This window comes from Danio rerio, chromosome 1 (genome assembly GCF_049306965.1).
Source record: "Danio rerio strain Tuebingen ecotype United States chromosome 1, GRCz12tu, whole genome shotgun sequence".
NCBI lineage: Eukaryota > Metazoa > Chordata > Actinopteri > Cypriniformes > Danionidae > Danio > Danio rerio.
Window position 1 is genome coordinate 59,872,501 of NC_133176.1, and position 15,000 is coordinate 59,887,500.

A 15,000-nucleotide genomic window follows, 5' to 3' on the forward strand; every position below is an offset into this window, starting at 1 on the left:
TTTCAGGGTTGGGCCGATAAAAGATATATCAAATAGCAATAACATTTATGTCAATAACAGCGATAAGCTCTGGACTTTTTTACTCTATAATGATCCAAGACCAATCACACAGCAGAAATGTGCAACAATGGAAATCTATAAGTGTGTTTATGTTCGAGATGTACCGAATTTACAGCCACCAAAAATTGATCATACTAAAATATGTTATGCCCTTTAATAGACTCTCAATTTTTTGTGGCTTCAGTCATTTTTGGGTTACTTTTTAAAATCTTGAAGCATGAACAACATATATATATATATCGTAATCATTCAATTTAGAAAATAATCATCGAGGATGCATTTTTGCCACATCGCCCAGCCCTAACTTATTTGTGTTTTTTTTTTTTTGTGTTTTTTTTTGGTTAAAGTAACTTACCCAACACTGTGTTCATTTATTCACATTTAGTGTTTCAACTGTAGAAATTCAACTAATCAGTGTCTGTATTTCTGATAATTCTTATGAGTGTTGGTATTGTTTTATAAATCTTTCTTGCACAAACTTTTGTTGATATTTTTTTTTTGCTGGTTGTAAACAGATTAAACTATTAACCTGAACGACTAGCAGACACACTTAACAATTGCTTTTTTATAAAAACACACACACTTATTCCCTTATTTTCACACTTGATTGATTATAAAGCTTGTTTGGCATGCTGTCCCGGGAGAGAACCCTGAACTCAGAACATCCTCAAGCCCAGGGCTCCCTCCTGTTTGCAAGGCGAGAGGGGAGTTTGAGCTCCCCACTTAAACTCGAGATCTCGAGAACTCCCCTACTGGAGGTGCTAATGAACAGATAGTGATCGCTCTTAAGAGATAACTACTTACTAGGAGCATGTCTATGGTGCTGATTTGGATTAGTCAATTAACTTAAGTTGCATGTTTTTGGCGGTGGGCGGAAGCCGGAGTAGTACCCGGGGAAAACCGGCGTGAGCATGGTGAGAACTTGTAAACTCCGCACAGGAACGTCAGCTGGCTTGATAAGGACTAGTACCAATGACGTTCTTGCTGTGAGGCAACACTGCTAACCACTGGGCCACTGTGCCACCCATCTAGGAAAGGAGGAGGAGTAGGTGTGGAAGGGGGGATTCTTCAAAACGAAGATGGCGGTCATTTGGAACTTAGGGTATTTATAGAGGCTTGGGAATCGTCTGATTGGTGAATCATGAATTGAATAATGCGGGACCGGCTGCAAGCAATAATAAGCACGTGATCCTCTCGAAATTAGTTTATAAACAAACTTCAATTATCAGGGGTCCCCACAGCAGAATGAACCACCAACTATTCCAGCATGTGTTTTACACAGCGGATGCCCTTCCAGCAGCAACCCACTACTGGGAAACACCCACACACCACTAGGCACTGAGCCACTGTGCCACCCATATGTCTGCTAGTATCAGCTAACTGCTCCTCTGAAAGGTTATCCAGTGGAAATATTCTGCATTATGAGGGCTGTGAAAGTGCTGATGTGCGTCTTCTGGAGTTCATGATGTGTGACAGTGTCTCGTGAAGCACCACAAACTTTAATGTTCATCATAATCTCACAGTCTATGAGCAAAGGAGAGCTTCACACACACACACTCTTTCTATCTCGCTCTCTCCCTCTCACAGACACAGACGAACTCTCTCACACACATACAACTTTGTACCAAAGTACCAGTTCTTTAGACATCACCAGTTTGACATCAAATAAAAATTTATTAAAAAAAAATTATAATTTATATAGTAAGATACCTGTACATACATTTGTCAATTGGTATATTTGCAGCTCTACTATTTACTTCTGTTTTTAAATGTATTTTTTTTATATATTTATTTAAAATATATTTATTTATCTGTTTTTGCCCTGTCTCTGTCATTGCTGCACTGTAGAAACTCTGTCACGAAGACAAATTCCTTGTATGTGTGAACATACTGTACCTGACAATAAAGCTCTTTCTGATTCTGATAGCGCAAACGCTCATTCAAACAGATATCAATAGCAGCGGCTCCGCAATGCATAAAGATTACAGACAACAAAAATGACCCAATTTGTGAGAGAATGAAAAAGCACTGAAATATAGTCCTGTGAGGCAGGGTGGATTCATTTATGGTAGCTCGACTAGAAAATACAACAGTCCCAGGACGCTGGGCTAGCAGTTTTTTGAGTCCTGAACCACACAGAGTAAATGCTAACTTAGTACTAAATCTGTATACGCTACCTGACAAAAGTCTTTAGACTCTATCCAAGTTTTAGGAACTCAAATAATAAGTTGACTTCTAGTTGAGCATTTGGTATCAGAAGTGTCTTATATGAAAGGCAAAGGCCTCTAGATTTTGCTTATTTGAGCACAATAAAATCTGATCATGCCTTGATTTTGAATGATTTCTTCAGGACAGTAAGCTCTGACTCTGCTTAGACTAAAGTCTCATCACTGAACAGAAATAATGTCCAGTATAGAATATAAAGTCCTGCTGCAGTGGAGACAGAATGAATATTGTGTCTGACTCCATCATGAGCTTGGAGGACTGCATCCATACATCTCTGCTAATCAGGCCCGGATTGGCTAATCGGGAGGACCGGGAGAATTCCCGGTGGGCCGGTCTGTTTTTTGGCCGCGAGGGCCGGTGTCTGTAGCTGCTTGCACTCTCAGCAGTCACACTTTTTTCTTCTATTTATTTATTTGACCATAGCTTTACTCTTTTTAATCATTACTTTGCCGCAGCGCCGCTCTTTTTATTTATTTTCTCGCAGCCCCGTGAGAAAGGTGCAGCCTGCAGGTTAACTAACGTTAATGATGATGATGTAATGTAACTATCGACCCCAAACAGCGGCACCTTAGTGAATATAAGAATTCAAATAAAATGAATATTACACCTGCTCAATGAAAATCAAATGATTCACTACATTAATAAATCTGACATAACTTGATCAGAAATCTAAAAATAGGATAAAAAGATTGAGCCATCAAAAGAAAGTAGTGCTGTGTCTTGAGGGTCGCAAGTCATTAAATATTTTTAACTCTTACTGTAATAGCGCCAATGTGGTCCAGTGGTAAGCACATTGAATTACCAATGTAGCAGGCCTGTGGTCGAATCTCCCATAAAAAATCTTTTTTTTTTGTTTTTGATTTTATTGTTAAGACATAAAATACTTTTAGGGCTGTTAAACATTTGAATTTCTAAAGCAGCAGTTTTCTTGAAAAAGACGTGATAGTGCCATTAGTAACTGAATTGGAATCAGTCGTGAACTGAGGTGGGCCGGTCTGGCTTGAAACTCCAGGGCTGAAAATGAGTCCCACACCGGCCCTGCTGCTAATCACTGATTAATAAAGTCATCTGGAATGACAAAGAAAGCGTTCTTGCAGGACTCCCAGAGTTCATCAAGACTCTTTGTGTTCATCTTTAACACCTCCTCCTTCATCTTACCCCAGATTTACTCAATAATGTTCATGTCTGGTGACTGGGCTGGCCAATCTTGGATCACCTTGACCTTCTTTGCTTTCAGGAGCTTTGATGTGGAGGCTGAAGTATGAGAAGGAGCGCTATCCTGCTGGAGAATTTGCCCTCTCCTGTAGTTTGTAATGTAATAGGCAGCACAAATGTCTTGACACCTCAGGCTGTTGATGTTGCAGATCTCTCGCACGCCCCCATACTGAATGTAACCCCAAACCATGACTTTTCCTTCACCCAACTTGACTGAATTATGTGTGAATCTTGGCTCCATGCTGGTTCCAGTAGTTGTTCTGCAGTATTTGTGATGATTGGGATGCAGACCACCTGACGATTCATCCGAAAAATCCACCTTCTGACACTTTTACAAATCAAATGATCAACTACAAGTGAAGTTATGATTTGTTGCTCTTACAGCTGGGATCCACCACAAGACTTTTGTCAGGGAGTGTATAATCATTAGTAAGTGATGTACAATGTTTAAGATGGACTGAAAGTGAAACACACCTTATATTTTGATGCATCTAATTATTAAACGGATCTCCTTTACAGGTAAAATGGCCCAAAATGTGATGCAACTCGCAATGAAAATGTAAAAACGCTTAAGAAGGATGCAAACAGCATAGAAACAAATGCTAAATGAATGTCATCGAAGAAAACGTGCATAAATAAAACAATAAAACAGGTTGAGAGAAACGATTTCAAGAATTTAGGTGGATTAGGAAGCCTTTAAAGGGGGTCTAATATGTCTCGGATGTCCCTAGAGTGTGTATATGTAAAGTTTAAGCTCTAAATAGCAGATAGATAATGCTTACTAACTCTCTGAAACTGTCCCTTTTAGGATTTGATACTAATTGTGGGGTTTTGGTGACTGTCACTTTAAATTCAAATGAGACTGTGCTCTTTTTAAAAGAGGGTGGAGCTACAATCACCTCTGTGTCAGCATAGTGGCAGTTTCAAAACAGTGTCAGCGTGTGCTTCATGCTTCTGTCAGTCTATGTCGCTCCTGTCGCTGTTCATCTAAAACTCCACATCTATAATCCTCTAAGTCTATGCTGACATTATCTTCAGCAGCTCAAACACTCTAATGGCTAATGGACAGACGGCTGCTTCTCACTTAGGGCTGCTGTTTATGTTAATGAGGGAGAGATGGGCACTAGTGGGCGGGGCTTTCCCCATCTGATGACATCATACAAAGGGAGAATGTCAATCAAAGTGTTTCCCTTATCAAGTCTGATTATAAACAATACAATTAATACATTCTATCATTAGAAACTGGTTATTTCCACACACTGCTGACACCCAACAGTGCTTAAACCTCTAATAAAAATGATTTTTGCATAATAGGTCTCCTTTCAATCTAATTCTATCCAGAATTGCACACTATTCAGTGGTTATATGTCTACATTGTCCACTATGAAACCGTCCCACATCCCTGCTCTTTCATTATCTGGAGCTTCATTGATATTCACAACAACATCAAAGACCTGCTCAATTAATGTCCTTATAGGATTATGAAGAATTATGAAAGAGTGCATCATAAATATCACATGCACATCAATAAATTAGACTCGAGCACTAGAATCAAGCACATCAGATCATGATACTGCATGAATAATTCATTCAACAAAAGCCAAAATCAATACAAACTTGCATCTGAGAGTGTCTTTCTGTGCAGATATTCTCAGCCGTCGGCGATGGGGTCTGAAACAAGCTCATTAGCATAGATTAATCAGCACTAACGAACTAAGAGTCACTTCAGCTCTGCAATCTGATTCTGATGCAGCGTGAATCACTCATTCTTTATTTCAGATACCCAGTGTGTGATTTCTTTGTATTTTTTTTAAATAAGTATCATCACGATGCCCTAATAGGAACTAAAAGTATTATTTAAAAAGTGCAAGTGTAAGTCATTTACATTCAAGCTTAGTGAGTCACTTAGAAGTCTCTGAGAAGAATCAGAAGTGTTCAAACTGAGCTCTGAGCAAAAGGAATAAATAATTCACTTAAATATTAAGCTTAAAAGAGGAATTAATTAGCACTGTATGTTAGTTAGAGCAATGAGTGATTAAAAAAATGAAATTGGCAAGTCAATCTGAAATCGACTTACATGAACTGAATCACTGTAAAGAATCAAGTGTTCAAATTGAACTATGCAGTAAAGGAATGAATAATATACCTAAATATTAAGCTCAAGGGATAAAGAAATCAGCTTTATATGCTATTTTGAAAAGTTTGTGAATAAAAAAAGACTCAAAACTCCATGTATGGACTAAGTCAATCTGAACCGACTCATATGAACTGAATCACTGTTAAGAATCAAGTGTTCAAACTGAGCTCTGAGCTAAAGAAATACTTAATTTACCTAAATATTGAGCTCAAAAGAGGAATTAATTAGCACTGTATGTTATTTAGAGCAATGAGTGATAAAATAATGAGTCAAAACTCCCCGAATGAACAATGTCAATCTGAATCGACTGACATGAACTGACTCACTGTAAAGAACCAAGCGTTCAAACTGAACTCAGAGCTAAAGGAATACGCCATTTACCCAAATATTAAGCTCAAAAGAGGAATTAATAAGCATTATTAGTTATTTAGAGGAATTAACAAGACTCAAACTCCCTAGATGGGCTAAGTCAATCTGAACTGACTCACATGAACTGAATCCCTGTTAAAAATCAAGCGTTCAAACTGAGCCCTAAATTAAATGAATAAAAAAAATCACCCAATAATTCACCTAAATATTAAGCTTGAAATAGGAATTCATTTGAATTGTATGTTATTTAGAGCAATAAGTGATTTAAAAAAACTGAAAACGCCCAGTCAATCTGAACCGACTCACATGAACTGAATCACTGTTAGGAATCAAGTGTTCAAACTGAGCTCTGAGCTAAAGAAATACATAATTCACCTAAATATTGAGCTTAAAAGAGAAATTAATTAGCACTGTATGTTATTTAGAGCAATGAGTGATTAAAAAAATGAGTCAAAACTCCCCGAATGAACAATGTCAATCTGAATCGACTGACATGAACTGACTCACTGTAAAGAACCAAGCGTTCAAACTGAACTCAGAGCTAAAGGAATACGCCATTTACCCAAATATTAAGCTCAAAAGAGGAATTAATAAGCATTATTAGTTATTTAGAGCAATTAAAAAGACTCAAACTCCCTGGATGGGCTAAGTCAATCTGAACTGACTCACATGAACTGAATTCCTGTTAAAAATCAAGCGTTCAAACTGAGCCCTAAGTTAAATGAATAAAAAATGTACCTAAATATTAGGCTTGAAATAGGAATTAATTTGAACTGTATGTGATTTAGAGCAATAAGTGATTTAAAAAAAATGAAAACACCCAGTCAATCGGAACCGACTCACATGAACTGAATCACTATAAAGAATCAAGTGTTCAAACTGAGCTCTGCGATAAAGGAATAAATAATATACTTAAATATTAAGCTCAAAAAAGAAAAAAATCAGCTTTGTGCGCTATTTTGAAGAGTTTGTGAATAAAAAAACACTTGAAACTCCATGTATGGACTAAGTCAATCTGAACCGACATGAACTGAATCACTGTAAAGAATCAAGTTTTAAAACTGAGTTAAAAAATAATAATTTACCTAAATATAAAGCTCAAAAGAGGAATAAATTAGCATTAGATGTTATTTAGAGCAATGGGTGAATTAAAAAAAGACTCAAAGCTCTCTGAATGAACCAAGTTAATATGAATTGACTCACATGGACTGAATCACAGTAAAGAATCAAGTGTTCAAATTTTTCTCTGAGCTAAAAGAAAATAGATAATTTACCTAAATATCAAGCCCAATAAAGTAATCAATTAGCATTATATGTTATTTAGAGCAATAAGTTATTAAAAAGACTCAAAACTCAGTATGCATGCATATGAGTCTGTGAGTATGTGTGTGTGTGTTAATGTATGTATGAATATGCGTGCATGTGTGAGTCTGTGAGTATATGTGTGTGTGTTTCCTCATGGGACGCACCACTGACTCACAGCTCTACATGAATACAAACACTCTCAGTGGGCTTCAGGCTCAGTGACTGAAGCTCGCTCGCTCTTCATGTAAACTCCGCTTGTGTTTCTAATCACGCTTCATCACAGAGAGTGTGTGTGAGAGGGCAAGATTCACCTGAATGAAATGAGCTCTGTTTCAAATCACACTCACTTCACACACCCTACATAGTCAGCATGTCATTAGTGCAGGGTTTGAGACGCTTTTCACCTGTATAAACTCAGTCTCTGTTCATATGAAGTGTGTGTGTGTCATAATGTGGACAATATTGCAGCTTCAGGAGTACAAATAATACAGAAAGACGGAGGATATTATATTTAATGTCCATATATTATCATCGATACCTGTCTGCAGTGTGTGAAAAATAAGCTGTACGTGAAAACTACAGTGTGTGAAAACCTGTGAAAGATAGTGGATCTGCTGTGTTTTACACACAGCAACACAGTAATGAGAGTCAGACATGTTACAGAAAACACAAAACACACAAACACACACACACAGGCACACACACACACACACACACACACAAATGTGCACACAAACACACACTCAAATTGGCTCACACAAACACACACAGACAAACGTGCTCAAACAAAAGTGCACACACATGCGCACACACAAAAACATGCACACACACACACAGACACACACACACACACACACACACACACACACACAGGTACACACACACACTAACATGCACACACACACACACACACACACACACACACAAACATGCATACACACCCACAGGTGCACACACACACACACACATGCACACACACACACAGAAACTCACAAACATGGACACACACACACACACAAACATACACTCAGGTGAACAAACACACACAGGTGCACACACACACACACAAACATGCACATACTCAGGCGCACTCACAGGCACACACACATAACGCACATACGCAGGAGTCCACACAAGTGCACACACACTCAGGCAAACACGCTCAGGTGCACACACACACAAATGCACCCACAGAAACACACAAATGCGCATACAAACATACAAACACGTATGCACACACACGTGCACACACACACAAACGTGTTTACAGTCACACACACACAAACATGCACGCACACAGGTGCACACACACATAGGCATGCACACAAACGTGGACACATGCACACAAACACACATACACACATGCGCACACAGACACACAAACATAAATGCGCATGCACACAGGAGCACAAACAACACAGGTCCACACACACAAACACACACAGTGTGAAACAGTAATTGACTCAGTAATGGTTATTTTCCTCTGTTCTATCAGCAGATTCAATTAAATAAACTCAAATCAGTTTTATATTGAGGGAAACAAGAGAACACAACAGAAATAACATAATTGACACAACCACACACACACACACACACACCTCAGTTTCTCGAGAGGAAAACAAACAGCCAAAATGACCCTAAAACAGCAGCTCAGTCATTATTTGCTCATTATTTTCCCTCAGTGCTGTCTCAGCATTAATCATAACACACTGTAATCTTCATTCATATCCTGAAATGACGTTCACTTTACTCTTCTCAGTATTCATTTTAGGATTTGGCATTTGAACGTAGCCCTTCATTTATATTACGCATCTCCACTTCTTCATTTTAGAAGTTTCTTTTCAGCTTTAAGTGATCAAGATCTTTCTTATTATTAAGTTGAAGTTTTCTCTCAGATGATTATATTCTACATCAGCCATATCTCAGTAATCTGTCCAATACATTTACTTACTAAAATGGTAGAATATTTTACGCATTTCACGTATGACGCACAAAACAACAAATGCCGTCAGAACTGTTCAAAGAAAAAATTAATAAAAATGAATTAATTAATCTCAAATTTACCCACCACCTGAGACATATTTAAGAGCCAGCAGCACATTCCAGAAGAACTGGCTGAGATAATGCTGTGGCCCTGAAGCTCACGGCTCTGAAATATTCAAGCAGATTTTACAATAGGCACTATTTTTATAATTAAACACATCTCACACGTCCAGACAACAACATTCTGTAGGGTAGTTAAGGTATTTAAGGAAAGAATTCATTAGGTTATGTGAGTTAAAGGTGACCAATTATGCTCTTTTTTACAAGATGTGTGTGTGTGTGTGTGTGTGTGTGTACGTGTGTTTGTGTGTGTGTGTGTGAGTGTGTGTGTGTGTGTGTGTGTGTTTGTGACATATCAGGACACAAATCTGTATAATGACATGGGTATGACACAGGCATTACAAAAAGGAGGTGAAATATGAGGACATTGGTGACGTCCTCATTTCTCAAAATGCTTATAAATCCTACAGAATGAGTTTAATTTGAGTAAGGCTGCACACAGTCTCCTGTGATGGTTGGGTTTAGGGGTGGGGTGGGGTGAGGGCAATACAATATACAGTTTGGACTGTATAAAATGAATGGAAACCTATGTAATGTCCCCACACATTACTTTTTTTTTTCACAAAAACAAACATGTATGTGTGTGTGTGTGTGTGTGTGTGTGTGTGTGTGTGTGTGTGTGTGTGTGTGTGTAAAAGGTTTCAGCTCAAAATAACACAAATAATGTTTTCTACCTCTCTGAAACTGACCCTTTTAGGCTTAAATTCCTATTGTTGTGTTTTGCTGACTGTCACTTTAAATTCAAATGTGCTCTTGTCAGAAGAGGGCGGAGCTACAAATGCCTGCATGTCAGCATAGTGGTAGATTCTAAACAGGCTAATGTTCATGAGTGGAAAAAGTGAACAGAAGTGTCTTAGAAAAGGGCAGTCTATGAAGACTTGCATTTTATTTGTACAGTGTCATCACTCTACTGTGTTCATCAATGTTTGTGATTGGCCTATTATTATTCATGTAGACGCACTCCTTTACAAAATCATCCCAATGTCTGAAAATAAGAATTCTTTCTAAATAGATCTATTCAACTCATCTGGTGAAATATACTTAATAAAGCAATATATATATATTAGAGCTGCACAATTAATCGTTAAAAGATCGCGATCTCGATTCGACCCCCTAGACAATCTTAATTCAGCATTTCTACGATTCTGTTTTCATATTTTCAAGTTCAGGAGAGAAGAAAAGGCGGCCGCACGAGTCTTTTCATTGTTTCACACACGTTGCTCAGTGATAATGACACCTCCAAATGATGTTGAATGAGTCACATACTGTATTTATAAGGTATAATTCACCTAAAAATGTCATTTTTGTTTTAATATAATGATGTTTTCGCGATGGGGGAATCACACGTGACGTGAGCTGCTGACCCTGAGCTGTTATCACAGAGAGGGCGCGCGTTTGCTCTACTTGATAGACGCGTGGCCGTCTACTTTAGTGAACAGAACCTGCATATGTTGTGAGTAACAGGTAATACAGTTGTAAATAATATTCAGTTTTTGGCACAGAGTGATCGTTTAGAGCCACGCGTGAAGTATGAACAAGCAGTCAGAATGAAACCGAAAGTGTGCACTTCATCTAAATGATCATATCGCATTTTAGAGTTATGATTACGACAAGCATTTGATATGTTTTTTCTGTCATAGCGAACCCACAGTTGTGCATGAAAATAAATGTTTACAATGTCAGTATAACTACTCCAGCCTATATATTGTAGAATATAATCTGATAATGGCAAATGTCTGATTTTACCAGTGAATAAAATTGTCTAATATGACAGATTGCAAGCATATATCTCAAACATAATAATTCAACATCAGAATTATTTTAAGTAGAATAGAATTATTTGTAGAAACCAGTAGACCTGCACATAATATTATTATCGATGTTGTGCCATATGTTTGTTTTTACCATACCTTTATTTTACATCCACAGAATCGTGAGAAAATCGTGATCTTTATTTTAAGCAAAAAAATCGTGAAAAAATTTAGCCAGAATCGTGCAGCTCTAATATATATATATATATATATATATATATATATATATATATATAGATAGATAGATAGAATCATTCAGGGGAGTGATACAGAGCTGTAATGCGCTCAAAACCTGCCAGAACTACTTTGACTCTGTGCTTATCTGACAATAACAGCACACATCAGAATGCTCATCAGCCAATCAGAATCAGGCATTGAATAGAGCTGTCAGTGTACTATTAAATCATAAAGTACATCAGTAAATAATGGACCTGTCCTATCCTCCAGCCCTACGAGCAGTTTAACCTGAACAAATAATCCACTAATGCAGAATCTCTGCAGTATCGGTCTCAGGAGATTATAACAGATTATAACAGCACAGTTGAGCTCCGGCGCCGTGATTAAGAAATGCTGATCATGTTTTCACAGTATCACACTCACACACTGCAGGAATATCAAGTCAATATCACCTTACTGTTACACTCACAGCTCTGGATAATGGCTTACTGTTACCAATCAGTTTACTGCATTAACTGCTCCATCACACACACACACACACACACGATAAAACATACACATTACACACTCAAACACACAATCTGCAAACACAAACACACACATTAAACACAAATGCTCAAACACACATTCACAGAAAGACAGACAGACACACACACCCACACCCACTCGAACATACACAGTCAACCACACACATCTGCAAACACACACACACTCACAGATGGACACTCACACAAAAACATACTTACAAACAGACTCTAAACACACACACACACACACACACACACACACACACACTCAAACATACACAGTCAAACACACACATCTGCAAACACACACACACACACACACACACTCACACACAAACATACTTAAAAACAGACTCAAAACACACACACACTCGAACATACACAGTCAAACACACACATCTGCAAACACACACACACACACACACACTCACACACAAACATACTTACAAACAGACTCAAAACACACACACACACTCGAACATACACAGTCAAACACACACATCTGCAAACAAACACACACACACTCACAGATGGACACTCACACACAAACATACTTACAAACAGACTCAAAACACACACACACACACACACACACACACTCGGACAGACACACGCATACACAGACAGACACTTACACAAACAAAGATGCTCAAACACACACACTGAAATACGCACACATTAAACACACTCTCGCAGACAGACACACACATTAAACACACTCAAAAACCCGCACACACCACACACTCTCATACTCACAGACAGTCACTCAGACACACACATACATATTGCAAACACACGCACACACATAAACCAACAGTGTGGATACACACATAAAATCACAGACACACACACACACACACACAACCACACACACATACAAGAAACAACATGCTCACAAATACACAAAAACACCCACACATACACACACACTTTGAAACAAACACAAATACACACACACACTGACACAAACACACATACTCACAAAAATGGAAACTATGACAAACACAAGTGCACACACAAACTGACATAAACACACTCCCACTCACACACACACACATTCTCTCTTTATCACACACACACACACACACATTCTCTCTTTATCACACACACACACACACGCACACACACCATACACACTTGAAAAAGACAAGCACACACATACATTTTCTCTTACACACACACACTTGTACACACACACACATCCGCTTGGACACAAATACAAGCACACACACATTTTCTCTCTCCATAACACACAAACACACGCTTGTACACAATCACAAGCACACGCACACAAACACACACTCCCGGTCTCTCTTACACACACAATTGGATCCAAACTCAAGCACACACACACACACACACACACACGTTTTCTCCCTCTCTTACACACACACACTTGTACACAATCACAAGCGCACACTCTCTTTCACACACACACTTGGACACAAGCACACACACCAACACGCACTCGCAGATATTCAGCGTGTTTTATTGGCAGAGAATCGTCGTGTGCAGCCTCACAGAGCAGAACACACACTCCAGGGATCGACTTGTGCGTAAGATAAACACTAAAGCCAACATCTCCTTTAATGACCACACAAGTGAACATCAGCGGCCGGCCGGCGTGAACAAACGATCCTGAGTGTTTACTGAGACTCACTATGTATAGCCCTCAATATAGAGTTCATCATTGACATCTCAGCGACAGGCCAGTGATTACTACACACATCAGACAGAACACACAACTCCACTGACAGTCAAATGGATTCATTTACACCACGGTATATTAAAGATGTACTACAGTAGAACAGTGGCATTAGTTTGCGCAGTTGGACGAATCGATGAATTGTAACTTATTTTAGATTATTTTGACAAAAAAATGTGACTTACACTCGGCGGCCACTTTATTAGGTACACCAGTCCAACTGCTCGCTAATGCAAATGTCTAATATATATATATATATATATATATATATATATATATATATATATATATATATATATATATATATATATAAAATGGTTAATATAATTAATTAATATAATTATATAATATAATTAATCTAATTTAATGTTTTGCCAAAATTGTGTTCATGGCATCACACTGAGTAACTTTTTTAGGCATTCACAAAAGATCAACAGTGGTTGAAATGCATGTTCAAGTATTAAAGATGCAGTTTTATTAAAGTATGTATGTCAGGGATGTCTAAACACAAACCTGGATGGCCGGTGTAGCTCCAACCTTAATCAAGCACACATGAATTAGCTAATCAAGCATTAACTAGATTAACTAGAAACTTCCTGGCAGGTGTGTTAAAGCAAGTTGGAGATAAACTCTCCAGGACACCGGCCCTCCAGGACCGAGTTTGGACACCATTGCTGTATATAGTATAGTATGTATTTTTATAGTATGAAAAATATAAATGTACCATGTTCCCATTTCTTTGTGTGTATGTCTGTGTACTGATTATCATATGTATATTTAATGTTTTTTTACAAAATATAGCATAGTTTAACTTCAGTTAGTCTAGCAAAGCCACAGTTTAGTGTTAAAGATGTAGTTTTTATTATAGTAAAATGTACCATGTTATTATTTATTTGTGTGTGCCTTTGTATTGACAATCATTTTTGTGATCATCATTTTACTACAAAATATACCATGGTTAAACTACAGTTAGTGTCACAGAGCCACTGTTAAAGTGTTAAAGATGCAGTTTTTATTATAGTAAAATGTACCATGTTACTATTTATTTGTATGCGCGCGCGCGCGTGTGTGTGTGTGTGTGTGTGTGTGTTTGTGTGTGCTGATCACCATTGTGCATTGATTCTATTTTCACCGTTTTACTGAAAAAGAGACCATGGTTAAACTGCAGTTAGTGTAGCATTTATTAGCTATTGTAAATAATACTATTGTTATTGTCATCACCACGGTTAATTTCTGATTCTCAAAAAGATCTTATTCAATTTCTACAAACATCATGGTGCAAATAAAACATTTAATATAGCTTGTACAACATTTTACAATATTTAATTTGTCAAAAATAACCAATATTCTGACCTGAATGCTTTG

General features: G+C 37.8%; 2 protein-coding genes across 7 annotated transcripts in view; both read right to left on the bottom strand.

Annotated features, from left to right (window-relative positions):
• Window positions 1-15,000, bottom strand: part of gcgrb (glucagon receptor b) — a 53,987-nt gene that overhangs the window by 38,352 nt on the left and 635 nt on the right. For 2 of the 6 annotated variants that reach the window (XM_073907118.1, XM_073907111.1), the window contains exon 1: window positions 14,989-15,000. This exon is cut by the window's right edge and continues 635 nt beyond it. The exons of the other annotated variants lie outside the window; for them this stretch is intronic. The gene's annotated coding sequence lies outside the window, so the exon portion shown is untranslated. The remainder of the gene's footprint in view (window positions 1-14,988) is intronic. 6 annotated transcript variants of the gene reach the window in all.
• slc25a10b (solute carrier family 25 member 10b) overlaps window positions 1-15,000 on the bottom strand; it is a 69,365-nt gene that overhangs the window by 6,637 nt on the left and 47,728 nt on the right. The gene's annotated exons all lie outside the window — the stretch shown is intronic.